This window comes from Betta splendens, chromosome 2 (assembly GCF_900634795.4).
Source record: "Betta splendens chromosome 2, fBetSpl5.4, whole genome shotgun sequence".
Lineage (NCBI taxonomy): Eukaryota > Metazoa > Chordata > Actinopteri > Anabantiformes > Osphronemidae > Betta > Betta splendens.
Genome location: NC_040882.2, coordinates 10,057,574 through 10,080,918, shown reverse-complemented (window position 1 = coordinate 10,080,918; position 23,345 = coordinate 10,057,574). Strand labels below are relative to the sequence as shown.

Here is a 23,345-nt window from a genome sequence, read left to right as displayed (position 1 = left end):
TGACGGGTCGTCTTGACTGATTTTCATCAGAAAAGATTTTCAAAAAGTGAAAAATATTAGTGGCTGCAGGTTTAAAATGGCTGTAATTTAGCATTTTACTGGAGCGGTGAAAGAGTTTCGACTGAGCCGCCATCTGGTCCTTTTCCACTGCTTACACTGAACAATCTTTTCTTTCCTCGGAGCAACAGCGGGCTGATCTTTTCTTTGACATTTGCCTCCAGATCAATGACGACTTGGAGGGTCCTGGGCAGAAGCACGTCTTTGTGCCGAAGGATTTAATGGACACACTATCACTTCCTCCTGGAACTCTTAATTTGGACTTTAATAATGGCGATTGCGTGAGAAAGGTCGGCTAATTAAGGCTACAGCTGTGTGACAGCCGGGAAGGCGTGAGACGAGGCGACGGTGTGTTGTCTGCTTCAGGTGCGTCATTAGAATAATGAAGATCTGGGTCATTGCCAATTACATCTGGGTCGTTTGTGGTCCAAAAAAAAAGGTTCAGCACATCATTCACCATATGATGCTGTTACTTTGATAATGTGACAAACACCACTGAATACTTGATTAGGTGATCAAACAATGTTAACCCCTCTTTAATGAATTTTATTTTCTCACGTAATTTGTCGTTTTATTTACTATTTTGAATTTTGAAAATTGAGTTCATTTTGATGTTTCTGTATGTCGTTATATGCTTAAAATGTGCACTTATTGTTATGAAAAAGTTATGAAAAAGCTCATGATGGACAGAGGAGAGTCAGCTTGTGAGTGAGCGAGACGGTGAGTCTCCCACAAACAGCAGCGCGAGGCGCGTGAAGCGCCCACGCGGTCATAAGAGACAGACAAACAACAGCGAGCGCGGTAATCGAACGCCATTAGCATACCTGCCGTCTGTCTGTGGCGTGAGGCTCTGCAGACGCCGCTAACAGCAGCTGACAGGAAGTCGTAGACGCCTCCGAGCTGAAAGTTAATTATCTCAGTGGCCCTGGGGAGAAAATCAGCATCTGACGGGAGCCGCTTCTACCTGTGAGGCCACGCGGAGACGCCTTTTAATCGTGACCAGACGGGGTTGTTGTTAACCGGACGTCGTGAGGGACAGCGGTGACAGATGTGAGGCCGGCCAGCTGTTAGATGAGAACCTGAGAGAAACAGCGAAATCGCTCCACTTATTTCCCTGTGACGTAGGAGTCGTCCCCCTGAAGCCGTGTTCACTGATTTGGTTGTGGTTCCTTTGATGGGGGCAGGTTTTGGCTGTGAATCATCACATGGTCTGCTATAATCACCATGTCTCTATCAGGGAGATTTGAACTGCTCCTTGTTGGGAAAGGTCACAAGAACCCTGCAGTGCTGCTGTATTTGTGGCTTCAGCTGAAGCTTGGCTCTCAGAGGAACAGTCTCCCGTAATGAGTTTGACCTCCACAAGCTGAGATTCCGCTAAAACGATCCATTTTGAACATGGGGAACAGACTAATAAAGAGTGTTTGTCAGATGAGTGGATAGTCAAAAGAAGCATCAGCGTCAGATGACGTTCGTGTTCTCACCCTCACAAATACATCAGCGTCTGTCATCATCGCTGGTGTCTTCCGTTCGTGGATGCTGCGTCTCCTGTGGTCGTCAGTCATGAGGTTAATTAGTGTTGACAGAAGGTGACTTGCAGACTTCTTTGAAACTTTTATTTACCATTAAAATGTTCTTGCATGAGCAGGAGAATGTTTGTGTGCAGCTGGAATTTCCTGTAACTTCAGTACTTTTAAATTTCCCATTAGGCTCGTGGCCACAGAGCCGTAGGACGGAAACCAATCAATGTTTCAACTGTGGTCCACCTTAAAACCCACTGCACTGGATTCATAGTTCCCAGAGGATACGCTATGCAGTACAGTGGCCTCTCCATCAGCACCACGAGTCTCACATTCTTGTTTGCCGGTGAACGACTATATCTCTAGCAATATTGGAGTGATTGCCTTGACATTTGACAGCCAGGTTCCCACACAAGGACTCACCATCATCTTTCATTTACTACCATTACAATTTATCCAAAATCCCAACACTGTAACTGTTTTTTATGTGTGCTACTTGAATCATACTGGCAACAAATGTGTGCTTGTAAGCTCAACTTCTAAAAGCTGCAGCAAATGTTGGGCGTAGGTCACCTTGAGCCAGGTGGAGCGTCGGCCGCAGAGGGAGGGGTTTCCAGAGCGAATCAGCCCATCTACTGCACAAGCAGGACGGGTGGAGCTTCACGGGTGAACGCACTGTAGGAAACCACTGTGTTTGCGCATGCTGATGCAGCCTCACATGAAGCAAAGTGACAGATCTACTATATGTTCACATTCAAAAAGTGATGATTTAAACCTAATAAATGACCAAAGCACAACCCCTCTCCCCAGTTGTTGCTTTAACGGCAGGCAGACACAATAACAATTACACTGCAGAAATTCAAACTCAAAGAAAAGAGGGGGAAAAATCAATTGCAAAGCAGCTTTTTAGTGGGCTCTTGTGGTAATTTCCTCTTCAAGCTCTCTCTGACTCCCTCTCTCTCTTTCAAACAACACAATACAGGCAGGGGGGGGGGGGGGGGGGGGGGGGGGGGCACATATGTCATCACGACCTTAGAAATGATTTCCACAACAAAGAAACAGAGTCTAGTTATGCTCCCAAAGGGCAGAGACAGATACGAACTCTAATGACAGTTGGCAGCACTAACTAAAGGTGCATTTGCTTTCCCTTTATTATTCCTCATTCTTGAATAATTAAGACATATTGTTATTTCTCTGCCACCCACTGTAATGATAGCAATAATTCATAATATGCTGATTAGCACGCTGACAGGGGGCGTAATGCATTCCAAATGGCGCCATCGGTAAAATTATGTTAATGGCATTTGCACAATGAGGTAAATGTATGAGGGAAAGTATGTGAATTAGCTTGTATAGCGCGGCAGGGCTGTGCCAAGGCCACCTGAGTATGTTTGTAATGCGCTAATAGGTATTTCTCTGCATCCGTATACTAAGCCAATTTGCAAGGTGATTGCTCATCAGCTGCCTCCTCAGAGTCTGTGTGAGGGCCCACGAGCGCCAACGCCGCCGCCGCCGCACGCGAGCGTTCGCGTGGCGGCTCGTGTTGTGTCGCCCGCGTGTGCACACTGTACTCCCTCAGCGGGAGCTATTTTGGAGCCTGAGCTGCTTGTTAATGGAGGTCCGTGATGACTCCGGTGCCGAGCTGACAGCTCGCTGCACCTCGGCACCGATCCGGTACCTGACTTTGCGCCGCGGCCTGAGACGTGCCACTCAAGTCCGAGGGCAGAACTTCCTCCCAATTACCCGGCACACGGTGCTCCCTGCCTGTTAGCGGGAGCAGTGACGGGGCTCCATCCTGACTTTGACGTGATGTTTCCCCGTCTCTGCCTAAAACTCAATGGCAGTGTGACAGTCAGACCATCACGGTCTCTGCTATTATTTGCCCCACTCTTTCCATCTGCGTGCAGTGTGGCTCGGACAGTGGCAATATTGGCCTGTCTGTTCACTGGTTCAGATTCAAGAAACACCCTTTTATGTCATTGTCTCTTTGTTTGTTCAGACAAAATGTTTGTACTGTAGGTTTATCCAAAGCTAGATAAGAAAATCATCCTGTTCATAGTGTTCCTCAATTGCCTACTGAGGGTTTTACATTATGGTTTGTGCGAATATTCATTGTCCTCAGCAGATACAGACATTTATGATCCCCAGGAGAATAATCTTGATCAATGACTCTCGTCACCACTCGTTTCCGTCCAGGACAACAAAACTTCCCTTTACCTAATTGAATATCACAGAATTCACCAGTTGACATATTATAGATCAGACATGCATGGTTCCCAGAGGAAGAGCTAGCTATTAAAATCCTTTTAGCTCTCATCTAGCTCAATCAGCATCTTCATTTTCCTGTGGTTTGTTTTAGTTTGGAGAGTACAATTATGTCTAAATGTGAGAAAGAAGCTCATATCCGATGTTGTAGTAAGAACACACTGAGTCTCTATTGGTTAAGTGCTCAGTAATCGCCGTTTTGGTGAGGCCTCTAATAGCGAATGACGTGCTGTTGTCCCAGAGCATCTTTTATTTAGGCGGAATGAATGACGGGATGATTTCAGACACGGCTTCACTTTTGTTTTTCAGCAGATCGGGAGCACATCCTGTCAGCTCCTCACATCCATTCTCTCAGAGTTTAGACACAAAAGCCATGTTGATTGTGGCAAATCGAGTAATTGAAACTTTTTTTTTTCGAAACGCTTTAATTAGCCTCGGATTATCTGAGTTCAATGTCATCCTGAAGGTAAACGAAAACCTGAAAGTCTTTTGAAAAGCCGCGTGCGTAGGCGTGGCAGCCGCCACAAAGCTTATTAATCAAGTGAAAAACTCAATTTGATATGAGAGAGTTTTCATTTGACCTTTTCAGGGTGTAAGTGGGTCTTGAATGATACATTCTCATGAAAGAGCAGACATCAATAGATCCCTCCTCCCCCTCCGCCTGTTTGTTGCTGTGGTTCGGAGATAGCGGCGGCTGCTGCATGCTGATGAGCCGTCTGCTGATTACACTTAAAACTTCCTGCGTGGTCTGTGTGGAGATGCGTTCGAGTCGCGTCGGGCTTCAATACGGCTGCTGTAATGGGTGCGTGTGCTCGGCGAGGACATATCGAGTTGATTCATTGTTTTATTTCCTGACAGAATGGGATCGTCTCTCAGCTCAACTCTATTTATTCACGTTAAGAGATGCTTTCAATAGATTCAGGGTGGTGTCTTGGACTCATAAAACATGTTTATTTGGGAAGTGGTTTTAGATGCGAACATGAAAACAGCTTTTCTCTATATCCTCCTGTCTGGAGTCTTCATCATGTTTCTGACCTGACCCTGTCTCCTATTGTCTTTCAGAGCTGCTATGACGAGCCGGAGCCCACACTGTGTTGAAGATGCAGCTGTGTCAGGTACAGTATGCTACACTGACCTCGGCTTCCTGTCCGGTTGTCAAATCGCTGCTCACTCAGGGATGTGGCCTATTTCTGGTCTGGAGACGGAGGCGGCCCGCTCGGCTGAGGCAGACGCCGCGGATGGGAGTTATCATTGCCTTTAAAGGTTCACCACTTCAATCTTGCTGTTTAATGAAGCAGGGGCTTTAGCACCTTCACATTTGGGGCTGTTGCTCAGCGCCGTCATCAAAGGAAATGACTAAATTAACGATGGAGGAGAAAACATGGCGCGCGGCACAATCATGTGTTATAGATGTGTTACACATGACTTCACCTGGATGAGATGATGATAAAAACTAATGGTATTTTGATGAACCACTGTAATCTCACAGTACATATGTAGTTTCGTAACAGCTTCCATGAACGGGGGAGGTTCCTTTTTTACTCCAGTCATTACGAATTTGATGTGTCCATATTTAAACACAGACAAAAAGAATTATCCATATTCAGTTTAACGAGTCCAGTGTGATGTGTTAGCATTTGACAGCTCTATAGGTAAATAAATAAAATAATAAGCCAGGAGTCTAATTGGGAAAAAGTTACTAATTGAGCAGAAATCAATTCCAGTCTCTGACTGGTGCTTCACCGCAGACAAACTGTGATGGTTCTGTCATCATAACCGTGTCTTTATTGGCAGTAAAGGTCCCGTTCGCCAGCTGCTGTTATTTCGACAGCTGCTCGGGGTGAGGTTTATGTCTTCATTTAGACTTGCCGTTGTCCCCGAAGACCCCGATAGGACACTTGTGTTTTGGGCTTTTTCCTCGTCTAGACAGCCGAGCGGAGGCAGTTTAGAGCTTCCCTAAATAAGCCATTAAACGCAGCCATCATGCCTCCTGCTCCTTCTTCCGTCTCGCTGCTCCTCCAGCATCGGCAGGAGCCCGCAGAGAGCTATCAGTTAGCGCACATACTGTATGTCAGATGCTCAAATCCCCTTTATGCGCGCGCTTCCTGGGCTCCACAGGCGCAGTCTCTGAAAAGGTCATCTCTCACGCTGGGTAAATGAGGAAATTGGCAGCTTTTGCCTCCCCTCGCCGCACTGTTTTAGCCATAGCTGAGTAATAGTGACTGCGGCTCACTCCCACTCACCTAATCACCACTCAGCACGGCAAATTAAGGCATGAATCATGCTACTAATCTGCATATTATTTGCATTTTCTGGCCTTATTATTTGTTGTATTTTAACATGATGTCATTTGCGATTGTGTTTGCGAGAGACATTAAGATAATGAAAAGCTCTAATCACACCCAAACGCTAGTTTCTACACCCGTTACTGAGCTTGGCTAGTATTTTAGTGCAGTATGTTCAGTAGTAGTAGTAGTAGTAGATACTGTGGCTGATTCAGGCATGACTTGCTGGTGAAATATTTAGTAAAAAGGACTAAATGTGTGGCCGGGCCTCAGGCTGTAACTCAGAGTGAGACAGCGTTGCTGTGAATTCTGCATGAACATGTTCGTACAGTCCACTTTGCAGCACTTTATTCAGCCGGTTCAAGGATTGAAGGCACTTCCATCAGGACTTGACATGGATTCATTTGTAAGACTGTTGAGATGATCCGGCTTCGGGTTCGTGGTCACTGGGTAAAATGCGCCGTGCTCCGTTCTTCTGGGCTGGTTAACTGGTGTCTTAACGATGGTTTGGTAATTACAAACTACTCTAAGCATCACCGTTTATTGTAATTTATCTCTTTTGATTTCATCACATTACTCCAAACCAAAGTAGTATGAATTTGACTAATAAACGGATTAATCTGTGGCTGGGCCCATGTGTTATTCCGGGCCGCGCTGACAGCCTAATTGAACATACACTCCAGAGATCCAGCTGCAGGCGCTATTTGTGTAGGGTCGTCATAATCTATCAAAGACACCCCAGCAGCCACTTCATCATGTCTCAGGACCAATTTCTCCATCTTTTTCCCTATGAATACATTACGCCCGTGGCTCATACATCCTTCCCCGTCCTTGCGCCCAGCGGCGCTCCGCCCCCCACCCACCATTGGCCCGGACGAAGGACCCTTGCACGTGGCGTAAACAGACGCCAGCCACAGGTCGACGGCAGCGACTTACGCACCTGACCTCAGGATGAATGACCAGGGAGGCCTCAGACGGCTGTGGAGGCGTGCGAGCGGTTAGCGCCTGTGTTTCCCTGCGACGGCTGTAAGTCATTAGCTGCTTTCACTGATCAGTCACGGCTGAGTTATTGTTAAGTGTTAAGTGAAGCCAGGGGGAGTGTGAGCGCTGTGGGAGGTGAAAGGCTGACGTGAGTGGGAGGCGGCGGACTGGAGCAACGGCGGCCGATGGTCCAGGTTGTCAATGAGAGCAGTAATTTATCCTCAAACACGGCGGAGTGCGTTGGAATTTACCTCCACGACATCCCGTCGGCCTCCTGCGCCGGCAGATTCACAGGCGGGGAAACGAGGGCAGACGCACACACAGACGGACGCGCAATTTCCAAACAATGATAAACATATTAGGGCTTTTATTGCGCGGCTGACTCACTCACTTACTGGCATTGTTTGGCGTCGTTCCATTTCAAAGGGTCTATTTGTGATTATAGCGTGGGAATGAAATTAGGGCTTCTCAAAGTGTCTTCAGATCAATGAAGTGAGTGTTCTATAAGCTTCCCAAACATCACAGCGGGAAAGGCCGATCTCAAAAGATTATACTTGTCAGATTTAATGAAACTGTGCTGGGGCTTCAATTGGCGATCAGCGAGTGGCTAAACAATAGCGCCAGGCCGCTTTGAACACGGCAGCCGGAGGACTGTGCATGTGTCTGCCTCGGAACAAGTGCTCCGCGGGGCCATTAATTCAAGCCCTGGTTAATTGTTGGTTTAGATGTGACTCACAGCAGCCGGCCCCTCTGGATTTCTCCCGACGCACGCTCTCTCTCTGCGCTGGAGATATCCGATCACGCCCGGGTTGGAGCGGGCTCCAGCTGGAAATGCAAATCAGGCAGAGTTTAGTTTGACGGTGGTCGGACGACGCTGCAGGGGGGGAGACCCACCCCCGTGGACCCTGACTCATTGTTAGGGTTCTATCAATAACCCAGAGTTATTAAAAGCCCTATAGCTAATTTTCGATTAGTCTTTTTAGAACCTTTGCTCATAAAGGACTACGCTACGCAGCTGCCAGCTCAGGGTCCAGGGAATTAAAATCATCCTGACGCTACTGTATGTGTCGGAAAATCGAAAAGTGAAGCAGTGATATCAGTCTGAAGTTCCAGTTCCAAAGGAGTTTGTGAAGCAGGTTCACGCGTCCGCATGCAGAGCTCAGTTTTCTGTCATCGAAGAGTAGAAATCCAGTGGAGCGAGGACACGCTGAGATCCCATCACGTTTTTTCCTTCATTAAAACTGTTTAAGCCAATGACATTACAGTATAACTGAGCATTCAGGTTTGGAATCAAGAAACTTGATGTCTCTGATTAAACAACTGATGTTTAAACGGAGGACTGGGCTTGTTACTGGGACCACAGTAACCTGGTATTTTAGTGCAGTACTTTACGTACACACACACACACTGACTGTGGTGTGTGTGGTGATGTATTATATATATTGGCTTTAATGGAAAGCACTCTGTTCATTTTTTTTACTTTCTCCGTCTATTGGGTAAAACACACATTTGTCTAAATCTGTGTGAACTGCGGAGGAGGAGGCGAAGCTTCTATATCGTTTTCAGCTGAGCGTCCGAAACCTTTCATTTCTTCGACCGCGTTTCGTGCACCGGGAGGCGGCAGGCTGAGCAGCACGGAGAACCTCGGGCTGCGGGTGCAACGGACGCGCCCTCCTTCCGTCTTTACTTTTACTTTAGCTTCCAATTGTGATGATGAAACCGGCATTAAAATGTTCCCTCGTGTGATGAGGCTGGAGCATTGGCGCCGTGCCGACGTGTCCGGTGGTTTTGTCTGCAGGCTGCTCTCTCAGCCGATGCCGAGCGCGTTAAACAAATCAAAACAGCATCGACCTGATCGATGACGCAGTCTGGACTCACGCTAGCTGTGACCTTACCTCTAGGCCAGGACTGCACGGACCTTGATTCGGGCCGAACCTTTGGTCGCTCGCTGTTAGCGGGGTTAATGTGTGCAGCAGCAGCGCCTTTGTGTTCGCCAAGGCCTTTCAACCTGCTGCGACTCCGGGCTCGTGTTTTTCCACACGAGCGGAGAGCTCCACCAGTCAGAGCGCCTCTTGACAAATGAAGCTTTCATTTAAAGTGACGATTGCGCTGCTGCTTTTGTTTGGAAATCGGCCGAGTGGATCCCTCCTCTCCCAGATTCCATTTCTCGCCTGCTAATTTAAAGTTTTTTCGGCTGACGCGTCGTCGCGAGGGGCCCGTGAGCGAGTCAGTCACCAGCGGCTGTCTGCAGTCGGCTTGTGGGAACATCACAGTCCTGCTCGCGCTTGTAAACAGTTTAACAGACATGAAACAAAATGCAGCTCAATAGAACAAAGGTCTTTGTTTTCCTGCGTATTTGCGGGGCCTGAAGGGGTCGTCCCTCCGAAGCGTAACGCGTGATGATGGAGGTGATTTATGCAGGACTGAGCTGCCGTGATTTACACAACTGAGACAAACGCCTTTAATATAGAGTGGGGAGAACATCAAGTGACCCAACTTAAAGGCACAATATGTAAATTCAGCTTATTCACATCTCGAGAACTTTAGTGTTTGATGAAAATCAGCTGATGTGTGTCAGTGTTTGACAGCTGTGCAGTGATGTGCTAAACTGAACCAAAGGTCTGTGGTTGGATGAGCGGTGGCTTGGTGTTAGCATCAGACGCCAGGTTGGCTGGTTTTATTCTTTCAATTCCAAAAATTCCTTTTATTTTGCTGCTCCGTTTACGGTGTGAGTGATAAACTGCACGTCTCACACCACTGATGTCCGACCAGCTGTCAGTGAGTCCCTCCCTGGTTGGAGACACCATGTTTATCTCACCCACTGGTATCGATCCAGTGCTTCACTGGTCTGTCCATCACGTTCGCCCACAGTAGCTCATAACTATGCACCTGATTGCCTTTAAATCACTTATCGATAGCCGGCGTCCGGGATCATTTCTCTGTATTTTGTTGATCACCTGACCTTTCTCCAAGTCAAATCCACATTTGTCTGCATTAGGAGGCCGTAGCATTTACCCGGCTTCCATGGCCTTTGCTGTCGAGGTTCTCCGAGGAATAATCCCACTATTTTAGTGTCCAGCGGACTGAATATTGTAATCACCCACAGGAACCGGCCGTTTGGATTTTACTGCATGACCTTTTCTGTGAGTGCTCGCTAAAGGACAGGCCGGGTTCGGCTTGAAGCTGTGTAGGTTGTATGTTCCTGTCAAGGTTATTTAATGGCGGGCTCAAATGAACCACGCGCAGCTTCGTGCACATTATCGTTGGGCGACAAGGTATCGAGGTGAAAGCTCTTGAGCGAGACTCGGGCGTATTTTTCCATTCTCCGCCCCTCTGGCCTTGTAAATCTCCTCTGCCCACTTCTGCTCGGACTATTTACCCCCCGCCTGTCTCTTGTTCTCCCCGCGCTCCGCCGTTTCCTGGAGGTGTTTTCGCACACAGTGGCGGCGGCGGCGTGGATTTCTTTGGACAGCGTGTTTGATGTTAGGAATGAGCCGGGGAGCGTCTCTCCTCGCCCAAATCCTTTAGTCTATTGTGTATTGTGTGAGCGATTGCACACTCTCGACCGTGCGAGACTTTGATAAAGCTAAACTCTGCGCAGATGAATAGACCCTCCCTCCACGTCCTGACGGCGCTTCGTGAGGGGGCTTTCATGCAACGCCGTCGGCTCCAACGCGGGGGCTCGGACTTTGGCACAAAAGCGTTTTGGTGTTGCATAAAATTAGGAGTAAGTTTAAAAAGCTGAATTCAAGGGCCATTTATCTCATCCGGCTTTATCCACTGGGTCGTTTTCACATTTCCTGTATTTTTTGAGGGGGAGAGGAGGCGGAATAAAGCAGAGTGAATAGCAAAGCACAGGGAAAAACTGAGGTAAGATTTAAAGAGAATCACAAAGAGCGAGGAAAGACACCCGAGCATGTGTGTTTCTGTTTTTGTCCACCATTTCCCCCCCCCCCATCACGTTCGTCTCAGTAAACACGTTGACATTCACTTTCACATTTCAGGACGTTTCTGTTCTGCTGCTGCGACTAAACTGGATCAGACAGCCCCAAACTTCCAAAGCTCTGCCCAAAGACTGTTTTTCTGGACGTAAGCACTCCGCCGCACGCGCTCCCTCCTATCTGTGGGAGTGCAGGCTGTGTGGCTTTCTCATGTGGCTGGAAGTGGGCTGCGCAGCTCACTGAGAACTTTGTGTCGGTGGCGCGTTATGTAAAAGGCGTTCACGGGCTAATTCCAGTGGAAAGGGGCAGCGCCGTGGCACATCCGTGGGCTGAGAGGCACGCGTTGAGTGGGAGCCACACGTTTTTTGGAGCTGAATCGCTCTCGTGTGGCTCTTAAAGGTTCGACCGAAGGGGAAAAACAGAGCTCCTGGTGAAGGTCTCAGGGACCTCAAACATCTCTAATCCCAAATACGGGTTTTTATTTATGACCATGACCAGTGTTAATGTTCATCTACCTCAGGGAAGAACTGGCTGTTTCTGGTCCAGACACCTGCTAGGCTAACTACCGTAGCTTCTGCTAGAACTAGCACCCCATGAGCAGCAGGAGAATCAGTCCGGTAACGAGTCATCGCTGCAGCCGGAACAGGGACGAGTTCAAGGACTGGAGAAGGGCTCGCATCCCTCGTGCCCCCCACGGAGACAGTAACGAGGCTCCTCCCACCTACCTGCCTACCTCCTGTCCTCCGTTTTGACACCGAGCCCCGGGCCTCCGGGTGACCTTGCGGCGCCTCGCGAATGTGCTCTGAGCCTCTGCCCTCACGCCCGCGGCTGACAGGCGTGAGGGCGCGGGGGCGTTCGCCAACACACTCGACTACACGCTCGCACTCTGCGGCGGGAGGCTGTCTCCAGGTCCCCTATCTCCCCATGGGAGCGTCCTATCATCACAAGGTCCAGCGGGCAACATAACCCCTAGACAGCTCTGCCGCTCAGCATTCCCTCCTCTCCCTCCCCACCCATCACATCTTCAGAATAATAAGTGTGTGCAGCAGTCACACCATGCACCGTGTGGCCCACTCAGTCATCAGCGCCGTAACCCCCGCCCTTGCTCGCAAGCAAGACCAATTTACAATGTGCCTGCCTGGACGTATCCTCCCAGCTGTCTGCAACGCTGCCACGTTTGCTCTGTTGTTTATTTATGACCCCTGGCCCTCCAATGAAGGGCATTATGAAAGGGATTACACAGCCAAACGGCCTGGCTCAGACCCCGCTGTCATTACTCACAGCTTGTCCGGGAAGCGAGGGGAGGACTCAAGACACGGGAGCGAGAGATTATCAAGGTGCTGTACCGGTTGATCACTCCTTTGACTGAAAGCCTGGGCTCCTGCTCGGCGCAGGGCTCGCTCTTTCATGGGACAACCTGAAAATGCGCAGTGCGGTGGGGGCTCCCGTCCACAAAGGCGGCTGTAATCGAAGTGGAAATGAAAGAAGGGACTCTGGAGCCCCAGCTGTCAGGGAGGATTGAAAGCCCAGGGGGAAGTTAGAGGAACACGTGTGTGAAGGGAGAAGGAGGAAGGATGGAGATACAGCCGGGGCTGAGTTTTTCCCCACCTTGTCCACTCGTCTTAGTGTCAAACGGCGGAAACGCGAGGAGCACACGGGCGACGTGCACAGACGGGGGCGAGAGCCCAAACTTCAGTATGTCACCTCAGCTTTCAGCTTCCACGCAAGAAAAGTTGATGGCGGAGAGATGCGGGCTTCCGCTGCAGCACGTCCTCAACACCTACATGATGTTCTCGTTTGAGCGCTGTTTGTGCTACTCTGGACTTTTTGAACTCGTTTTCAGCCACCGGCTGAGTCAGAAATAAACGGTGTGCAAACCTGGCAACAAGTCTGCCTCCGTGGAAAGGTGACATTTGAGAAATGAAAGGTCTCCACCTGCCAGAGTTCACAAAGTACGGCTGCCTGCTGCAGTACATGACGGCAGGTCTTCAGTGTAGCGCCTCTCGAGCATTAAAAAGCGTTGAGGTTCTTAATTCAGGGTAATTTAAATACCGACAGCACAGAGAGCGCAGCGGAATGAGAATAAGCCTTGAATAGTTTTGTCACGCTGAGACAACAAGCTGCAGAAACTTTCCTGCACCAACCCGACGTTCGAGCTTTGATGCGACTCCACCAGCAGCACGACTGATGTTACGGAGCCGTTCGAGGCGGCGCGTGGGCGGCTGCACCGCGTCCTCGCAGCGGGCGGTGCCGGGTCGACGCCGGGTCGAGCGGAGGTCGCGGGCCCCCGGCCTGTGGCGGGCGGATGCGGCGCTGATCCGGGCCGCTGGCTTATCAAAGCGTGCGGGCGCCGCGGAGGATCTCCTGCCTCTCACTACGAGCGCCCGTCTTCTCTTGGATCAGTTGAGATTCTGCACCAGGAGCCGACGTCTCGGCCTCTGGCTTTTCGTGCGTGTTATTGATGGATGGACGGACGCGTGACCTTCACACCCGCCAGTACATCTCAGCATAATCCACTGATGCCTTTGACATGTCCTTTACGCTATTGATCTTGTGCTGAAAAAAAGGCTGATGCAGATGCCTCCATATGATGAAATGAAAGCAGCGTCACTCCTGTGTGAACGTCCTCTCTCTAATCGGGCGAGTTATAGGCGAAGGTGCCGTTTCAGGTAAAAACCAAAGAAGCCACTTTATTGCAGGGTCGTCGGAGCAGCCGAGGCTTATGAAATATACCCGTCAGACAGCAGAGACGAACAGATCTGCTTGTAAACGGCAGCCACGCATGTGTGATGCGTATCTGGACAGCGGCTGTCTGGCAGAGATGCTGATCCGGCCGACGCCGGTCTGGATGTGGAATATTTACAGAGGACCTGTGTGAAGACGTGACAGGGAGAAAAGCAGCTTCCCCTCCATATTAAACCCTGTTATAGTTCTTCTAATGGATCTCTGAGGCACAATTAGCGAGAGAGAGAGAGAGAGAGAGACTAAGCTGATTTTATACTATAAATAAGAAAAGCCATTAACTACATCATAATTAACACACACTCAATTATTATTTCTTCACAGTGAAAATGTTCTAACACATTTTTGAATTGGAGGCAACAGCAGCGTAAATGTGTTTAAAAATCACTGACTCTGAGTTAACTCAACCTGCTGATCACATTAAACCAGTTGAAGAGGATCTCTAAATATTCGGCCATTTGCAGGTTGTAGATGTGATTAAAAATGTAATATGGAAATGCCATAAAGTAGTCGGCAATAACTCATGCGTTGTATCACTTCAGCTGTAAGCCCCTTCATCTGCAAAGGTTATTGTGCATGAAATGAGAGGAGGGAGTAAAACAAGCCCTGGTAAAGGGAAGTGAAAATGATCTGCCATGCAGTGTAATGACCTGCCAGCCCACGCCGGTGTAATTTAACGCCGGCTCCGCGGGAGACATTTGATGCGCGTGTAACGTACGGCGCTTTACATGTCGGCTCGTGTAAGGCTCTAATGACGCCGGCGCTCATGAGGGATCCAAAAGTAATTAATTTTTCTCCAAAGGAAAGTTTGTCATCGTCAGTCGGATGCTCCGACACCTGCGTCCTTCACGCAGACGAGGACCGTGTCCACACAGGTGTGTGTGTGTGTGTGTGTGTGTGTGTGTGTGTGTGTGTGTGTGTGTGTGTGTGTGTTTCATCACACCAATCTCATTTAATGAAAGGCCTTCTGAGTATTATGGTCTGTGTTTGTGAGATGAATGTAGAAAATGAAAAAGGTCAAAGGGAACGTTAAAGAGTGCGGCTAAAGCTTCTGCTAATTAAGAATATGTCTGAAGCAGTGCCAGTGATGGAGGGCACTCTATAAAACCTGACTGGGTTCACCTGAAGGAGCCTGGGTGCTGGATGCAGCTGGATGCAGCAGTAATCGGACCAGTTGTTGTTACAGACGGAACAGCCTGCTTCCTTCGAGCGCGAGTGGGACGTGAGTTGACGGACAGAGCTGTAAGAAACGTGTGTAGTGAATTACTTTGAAGTCTGCAGGAGATTTTTGTGTTGGTTTCGGTTTTACTCGGGTTCTGGACGCACGTGTTTCTAGGCGCCGCCGCTCCAGTAGTGATGTTCCTTCTGCTGACAGTAGGAAAGCGGTGAGTGCCTGCAGTGTGGCACTAAAAGGCTGAGTGGAAACCTGGTTACCTGCCTGCATCCGTCTCTGGCAGAACCCTTCCTCAGGGCCTCGGGTTTCTCTAATTGTAAGCTAGCTCTGTTCCCGTGGATGCACCGCACCAAGGGAAGTAAATCTGCCGTGGCGCCTTTGGTCAGTGTTAAAGGCTTTTACAGATCTGTATTTGGATTTAAATAAACTTGCACACATGCATCGCATGAAAGTTAGAGTGTCTGTTGATCCCCCTGAGCTCTGTAGTTGGATTCTGAACCTTGGTTGCCATGAAACCAAACGGCTGGAGTGGCACCAAGCTTTTCTCCTATTCCAAATCAATCAACAGAAAATGTGCAGAAGTAACCTTGGCAACCAAATCATTCATTAGTTTTCCGCATTAGCGTTAGGCTGGCTCCAGTAAACAGTCCTGCACTGGTAGACGCTGCAGACATGTGCACTTGGATTGAATCAGGAGCCGCTGCAGACTCACCTACTCATGCTTCGCAGACGAAAACACAAATACCTCATAAAAATGTGTCCACACAATGAGAAGATGATTGAAAGGAAAAGATCTCAAGCCTTGTCGAGTGGTAACTTTCCTCTCCGTTCTCACTCTGAAACGGCCCGGCTGGAATCGCGATTCACAGGAAATTGCTTTCTGAACTTCAAACGCTGACGGGTTGGAGGACGGAAAATGGACAGTGAAGGATGAGACGGGGGAGAGAAAAGGGGGTCATTAGCTCTTTTGCTCTGTGTTTGAGGGCTTAAAGCCGCAGAAGCAGCTGCTGATTAAACACAATGGAAGTGTTGATCAGTGAGGCGGAAGCGAAGAGCCTTATATAACAAACACAAACTGTAAGTGCAGCACCGGCAGTTCCGACAACCTGCAGAATAATTTAATTTCACCTTTGCTAATTAGCCGAGGTTAGCGTGGGAAGCGTTTGTGCTGCACGCTCGACTAGCGTGCCACTTTGCACCAACAAGAAATACTTTAACATTCACTAGGACTTTGTCTGCGAGGCCTTCATTGAACGACCCAGCGGCTCTCACTCGCCAGGTTCCGAGTGAAACGGTGACGCCGGCGTGGCGGAGTTTTGAAATCCAGCAGTAGCTGGTGAAGGCGCGCGACGTGCGCGGTTGCGCCGCGGGGAGAAGCTAGCGAAGCGCCGACGCCCACGCTAGCGCACCTGCTGCACGCGCTTCTTCCTGCGTCCTACGGGCTGTAAAAAAAAACAAACAAACCAACAAAAAACACCTTTTGCACACGTGTGTTGCTTTCTTTTTTTGTGTGTTGTTGTGTGTTGCATTCACATGCGACGCGCGTCTGCCCACGTGCTGAAATTCGCTGCATCTGAGCATGAGAATGAATCACAGGAGGAGTTGAAGAGCGAATCCCGTCCTGGTGCCGCAGCTGGATGCGGGTAAACAGAGGGCAGCGACACCCACACAGGGAATAAGAAGATCATACAAAGCCAAGATGGCAGCTGTGGGGAACTGTTGGCTTCACAAAAGAAATCTGAGACTCTGATGTTGCTTCTCCCTCTGCTCTAAATCCCTTCGGACATCAGCGGGAAGGAATCCACTTCCTGTTTCGTTTTGAAGTGCTTCACTTCCTAATTCTTGACATGATTCATACTAGGAGTGTTGTAATTGCAGCTCATTGTGCTTATCCTCACAACCTGCTGCTCCTGCTGCTTGGAAGCGTAAAAAAAAAAAAGTGGCAGCGTTTTAAAATCCGAATCGTGGAAAATACAAACACGCGGCTGCGAATAAACAGCCATTCAAAAATATGCACAACGTCGCCACGTCTCGCTTTCTTTTATTCCTTTGAACACTTTGATAACGGCCCTCGTGCACGCGAGTCCGTCGGCCCCCGACACAGCGAGACGCACCTCACAACCTCTCACGTATTCTCTTTGATGCCCTCGATGTGTCGCCGTGGGTCCAGAGGCCCGTGTTCAAAGTGCAGTCAAACGCCGTGTGCGGCTCCACCTCAGCCGCTAATGAGCCCCACACACTCGAGCATCCGCGCGTCTGATCTGTTGCCTGATGCCGAGACCTGGGGGGTGAAACTGCAGCTTGTGGTCAATTTTCTGTGTCTCAGAATGACTGGAATCAAATAGTGTCTCTGGCTCAAAGAGAGCTGAGCCCGTTTTATGTAAAACACTGACCAGCAAATGACGATGCTTTCGCCTTGTTTTCCGTCTTCCACCAGCTTGTGTTGTTTACTTTAGCTGAGCTGATGGGAAATGTCGCATTACTGATATGTTTCATTTGGACGCGTCGGGAGGCGCTGCCACCCATTTGCATTGTTTACATCTATTAGCCCATAGGGCGAGTCCCTGGACAGTGATGTGATAAACAAGAGCGGCCGAGGACGCTTAAAGCGCGCCGTTATTCCTCCGTTCCGGGGAAGTTAAGATCCCACCCGGATAAAAGGAGCCGAGCCGTCCGCCCTGATCAGAAAGCAGACGAGGACGTGGCTCAGCGAGCTCCGAGGCCAATATGCTGCCAGTCCTGCACTGCCACGGGCCTCTGGTTCCTGCTGCCGTCAGACCGTCAGACTCTGGCTCCGTTGCTTCCAGCTAATTCCAGTGACCTAGATAATTCCCAGACGGGAAAATTGCTATTTACAGGAGGAGTGGAGGTCAGTGAAGGAACGCTGCTGTTGTTTCCCACAACGTGACCTGGTTTTAATCAGGTGGGAACACGGGCCAAAGTGACCAGAAATCTGGACCTCGTTTAGTTTGGGATATTTAACATGTGGCCAGCCTTACGTCCACTTCCTCCGGCCCAGAGGGCGGCCTGCGGTGCTGATTACTAAAGCAGCTTAAGGCACATTTAGCTCAGTGCTGTGATACTGGAGCCTCTGATCCTTCCTATATGCTGGACCATTAGTGGATCCCATCTCCCATTACTATCATTCATCTCTGTGTTTCTGCCGCACCTGCATTCATCCGTGTTGTTGCCAGAAACAGTCCGTCCTCCCCTGTATTCTCTGCTTATATGGCGTGTCAGGCTTCGCTCCCGCTGGCAGGGCACCCTGCTGAGCGCGGCCGATACCGGCCTCGCAGAGCTCTTTGGCCGTCCTTCACTCCCTTCTTAGTGCTGCCGCTCGTTGCTGGAGGGCCTTTGTTGCTCTGCCTCCAGATTTCAGATGCTCCAAAGGTGTTTCATCAGATTCAAGTCAGGGGACAAGCTGTGTGATAGCGATAGTTCTCACTTTTTCATCTTAAAAGGCTCTATGCTGGTTTTTGGTGAGCTTGGGGGTCAGTGCCCAGTTCTTGTTCTTCATGTTCTTCTTCTTACATGCCGCCGGTACAAAATGACACACAGCATCCTTCACTGATAAGAAGTAGTTATCACTTCGGAGAGGAGAAATATATCATATCATATCATATCATATCATATCATATCATATCATATCATATCATATCATATCATATCATATCATATCATATCATATCATATCATATCATATCATATCATATCATATCATATCATATCATATCATATCATATCATATCATATCATATCATATCATATCATATCTCAGTCTGAGACTATGGTACCAGGCTCCTGACCTGCATTCAACCTGAAGCTATTTCACTGGGATTGGATTCACTGGACAGTTATAATGCTTTGGGGTCTGACTGCAGTTTCCTGGACCTTTCTCAGGGTCATAATAAATTTCTAGGGGAAACAATGCACTGTAGACACTAAAAAACTCAGCAAGTGCGAACCGGTGTGAAGGCCAACTCTTACTGAGATGGAAAAAGTAATATCCTGTAGCTGTATAATTCATAAGCTCCGGCAAATGTCAACGCGCCGCTCTGCACTGACGACTGGTCTGTTTGGGATCAAGCTCCTGTCTCCTGCCGGCCGCGGGAGGAACCCTTTCATCCGAACAGGGCGCAGCGCCGTTCACAGCACAATATCTGCCGCGTTTTCTGCAGCTGAAGCGCGCGGCGGCTCCACCGCTGAAAACACATCCGAAATAATTGGCCATTAGTGTGTCTGTGGGAAAGGAGCATAATGAAACACTTTGTTAAAACAACGCGGTTGTTTGTCTGCGGCGTTTTTCCATATCATGTTTGAGGAAGTGGCATGAGAGAGTGAGGCTGGAGTCACTGCTCCGCAGCAGGTGACTGACGGGGCATTAGCTCATTATGGACTCTCCGTTCGGACCCGGGCCTGATTGGCCCGCCTTTGCATGGCTCCTGGTTAGAGAGCGTGGCAAATGAAGAATCACGGGAGCAAACGCCACTACGGGGGAACAGCGCCGTCGCAGAGAAACTAAGACCTGTAAGCAGTAAATATTGAGCGCCGAGTCGACTGCTGATGCTTTTGATCGAGACCAGCAGTTCCCATTTATTCGCCTTCATTTGAATGTGACTCGGGGCCTCGGTGCCGAACTGTGCACAGTGGGCTCACAGCAGTATAGAGTCTGGTTTCAGATTCTGCATTGCAATTAAAATAAAGCAAAGTCTTTATCGGACGTGTCAGGGGGATGACGGCGCCAAGACGTCGACTGTATGACTAGAAAACAACACAGCCTAACTTAAAGCGACCTGATCGCCAGCGCTGTTTGGCAGACGGTTCCTCATTAAATTCCCCCAAATTTCCGTGTGAACATTGCAGCACGTGTGCAGAGAATGAGAAGCAGGAGGAGCGTGAGAGAAAAGAGACAGTCTATCCTGGGAGGAAACACGCTGAGCTGAGAGCGAACTCAGGTGTCGCACCTGTTCCAGCTCCCACTGCATCACAGCGGCTGTAACAACCATAAAGCTGAGCTGACAGCCCGCGCTAACTGAAGTCAAGCCCAACGCGAGCTTCGACCTCGGGCTGTGTCTCACATGGATCAGCTGTGATTTCCTGCAAAGCTTCCGACTTCAGAGGAAAATCTATTCCCCGCTGTCGCCCATCGGTTCTGTCATGAGGAGCGTCTGCCGAGCGCAGGTGTTTTAATGGTGCCGTTGAAAGCGTCCTGAAGTCCATGAACCCAAAATATCCCAGTAAAGTGTTTATACTGCAGTGAAATCCGTCCTTTCACACAAATGTGCATTTATGTTGACTTTTAGTTCCAATTAGTTGTGCAGCATGTAGAGACTCATTACATGGCAGCATCGTGTGTTACGCTGACTGGAAACCAGTGAGTTCAGGTAAAGATTAGTTAAATATTACAAAATGGGCCCAAAAAAGTACAGTTTTTCTGTCTGAAAGTCACATAAGGTAACATGAAGCCTGTGTTTTGCAGCGCTGCCTCCACTGTTACCCGACCTATCAAAAATTCAAAGGCAGGACAACTTTGAGAGATAAGCCTCGTCCTCTGCCGCTGTCAGCCGTTCGCGTCTATCATGTAATTAAATCTAATTGCACATTCAGAGCAGTGCGGCTTGATGGGTCCTTCTAATTGGTCCCACATTAGAAACCATAATTACCTGAGCGGCCGCAGGAAAATGTGTCTCGCATCCTCATTGTTAGTCGTTTTTAGCAGCCGAAGTTTGCGCCGCCGCCACTTCCTGTGCGCCGACACTCTAATGAATTCAGATTTACCAGGGTTCATGTAAATCAGACAAAAACACTTCCTCCATCAGCGAATGGCATTAATGTTATTAGCATTATATTATGGAGAAGCGCTTGAGCCAAACGGAGCGAGGCGCAATGTGATGCGTTTAGGTGTCGGTTGTAAAAACGCCCTCTTTTACGCCGCTGCCGGGACTAAAGGAGGCGGCGATCGAGCGGCGACGCGTTATCTGGACCGTCACCCATAAACAACGTCCGGGTGATAACAATTGTTGGAACGCGCGACGGGGCGCAGGTGTCGCGCACTTTGTCAGCGCGTTAAGACTCTTCCACCTGCAGCCGGCGATAAGAGGAACAGTGAAGCACGCGTCAACATTATCTACAGTAGGCGAGCGATGGGGTGGAAGCCGGGATTCGTACCGTCGTGTTACAGACTCATCGGTTCGTGCGGCTAATAGACGAAAATGTCAGAAAACATAAGATTTACACGCCTTTGGATTTTCACGCTTTCTTATGTGTAAGTGCAGAATAAAAAGGAGGAGCACAAACAAGTGCAAAGCGATCGCTCCTGTCGCTGCTAAGGAGTGAACACATTACTGAGCAGCACGGGCGTTTCAATTTGTTAGCGCTGCAGCGAACTGTGTAGGGAGACCTGGAAATAAACCCCACCGCAGGGCCCACATTTATCAAGCATCTCGCAGGAATCGCACTCAAAGATAAAGTAGGACTAAAAGTGTCCCACGGCAGAGTTGGGAGAAAATTCGTTGGAGAGATGACGATGAGCTTTCGTTACTTCATTGATTCTTTTGACTCTTGTTTGACAGCAGTAGAAGCTAGAAGTAGTATCTGGTCAAAGCGTGTTTTTAGGGTTGGACCCTTCATTTCTGTGGCTGCAGCATAAAAGCTGAGCCTGGCGCTGCTCCGTGAACAACAAATAAAATGAAATTTACTAAATCTAATGCATAATGACTAAATCTGATCATCAATGTCCCTTTAACAATCTTCTAAAAATCTTCATTTTTAGCAGTTCACTGTGTGATAAAAACCCCTTTTGTTCAGTTCATACTTTTACTCCCAGTTTGTGTTGTTGGCCAGTTCAGGCTAATTTTTCACTCTGACACATTTGATGAATGCCGACTTTGAACATCTTTAGAAGAAGCCCCCGTCTGCTTTCAATTAAAACCCGCCCACAGCTGCATCCAAATCAATTTTCACACCAGGCTGGATAAATTCTGAATGCTTAGCAGCTCGGTCACACCGCTTGCCTTTGCTTGGGGAAAATCCAGTATCTGCAAATCAATAACACTTGAAGTTCAAAGGTCAGCTCCATTATGATTTCCACAGAGTTAAACTCTGAAGGCCAAACATCAGACGTCTCGAATTCGTCACGCTGACACGCTTTTTACTACTTAACCAAAAACGCTCACCGCCTTGTCACAACTTCTCACACGATTAGCGCGTATGTGTAACACACACCAAGCTCTCAACACCACGTTTGGTGCCGAAACCTTCTATAAACAGGGTTAATGTATAATTCTCACAGAATACAGTTCAGTAGTGTTTTTATTCAAGTAACTCACTGATGTACAGCTTCTGCCAGAATTGTGCCCAACTGCAACAGTTTCCAAAGTGTTTCTTAAATGCAGGGCTTGAAGGTGTAGGTTTCACATTTGACCAAGATGCAGATTTTCCATTAGTCTTGAATCTAACAATGTTAGATAACTGGGGCTTTGAGAAATATTTCTTTTGAACTGACTGCCAGGTCTCATAAATGAACTAAATGTGGAATGTTAATCAGCCTTTTCCTCCTGGTTCGTTCTGCCTGTAGACTTTGCATCAAACGTTAAATGTATTGGAGTTGTTACCGTGTTATTACCGTGGTTTATGCTCAGATGTGCTGTGTAATAACGCTCTTTAAAGTCCCAAACACTAACGTTCTTTATGTAGAAATACTGTCATAAACTTTGTAAAAAAACAGTTTCAAAGTTTGTTTGGAGCAATTTCAGCTGCGGTCCACGTCAACAGAAACTTACATACGGTGACAAGGTGGCACGTCCGCATTGCTTGAAAAAGTTTTAATTAGCGCAAATATTTTCTGTGAGTCCTGTGGATTTAAAAGCATACTTGCATTTTTGGAGAGAAGAGGAGGGAGACTGGAGGGAGAGAAATTAATTTGAATTCCCGCTGAGTTCTGGGACGCGTCAGAGGTTGAGCTGCCACACAAACACACGTCGCTGCTTCACGAAGCCTTAAATCTCATGTCAGAGTCGTTAAACTAACCTTTACTTTGTCCAGTTTACTGTTTGCATGTTTCTTAGACCCTTGTACTCTTTCTATTCTCTAATTCTCTAATTGCACTGTTCGCCGCTCCGTTGACCCAATTTCCACACAAAGGATCATTAAAGTTTCATCTTATCTTAAATCTGAAAGCGAAGACGGAAGACAGGAAAATGCTAAGACAACAGTGTGTGTTGGTAATTACAGTACCTGCTTCTTGTCCCGTTGTCCCTGCGAGCGCTGTGTTCAGCTTCCAAACATTCTCCTTCACCGTCCATGAGCCTTTACGCCCACGAGCATCACAGCAAAACATCCCACTCAGATTAACATTTAATCAACAAAGCTCTGTTTTCACTGA

The 23,345-nt window shown here is 48.4% G+C and overlaps 1 protein-coding gene across 6 annotated transcripts in view; it reads left to right on the top strand.

Annotated features, from left to right (window-relative positions):
* The window catches only part of LOC114843160 (beta-1,3-galactosyltransferase 1-like), a 71,141-nt gene that overhangs the window by 29,322 nt on the left and 18,474 nt on the right, over positions 1–23,345 (top strand). For 4 of the 6 annotated variants that reach the window (XR_008692588.1, XM_029129419.2, XM_029129429.2 and 1 more), the window contains one exon: positions 4,902–4,954. The gene's annotated coding sequence lies outside the window, so the exon portion shown is untranslated. Of the gene's footprint in view, positions 1–120; positions 424–4,901; positions 4,955–4,985; positions 5,103–23,345 lie in introns of those variants that run through there. The other 2 variants (XM_055502546.1, XM_055502551.1) reach the window with 2 other exon arrangements.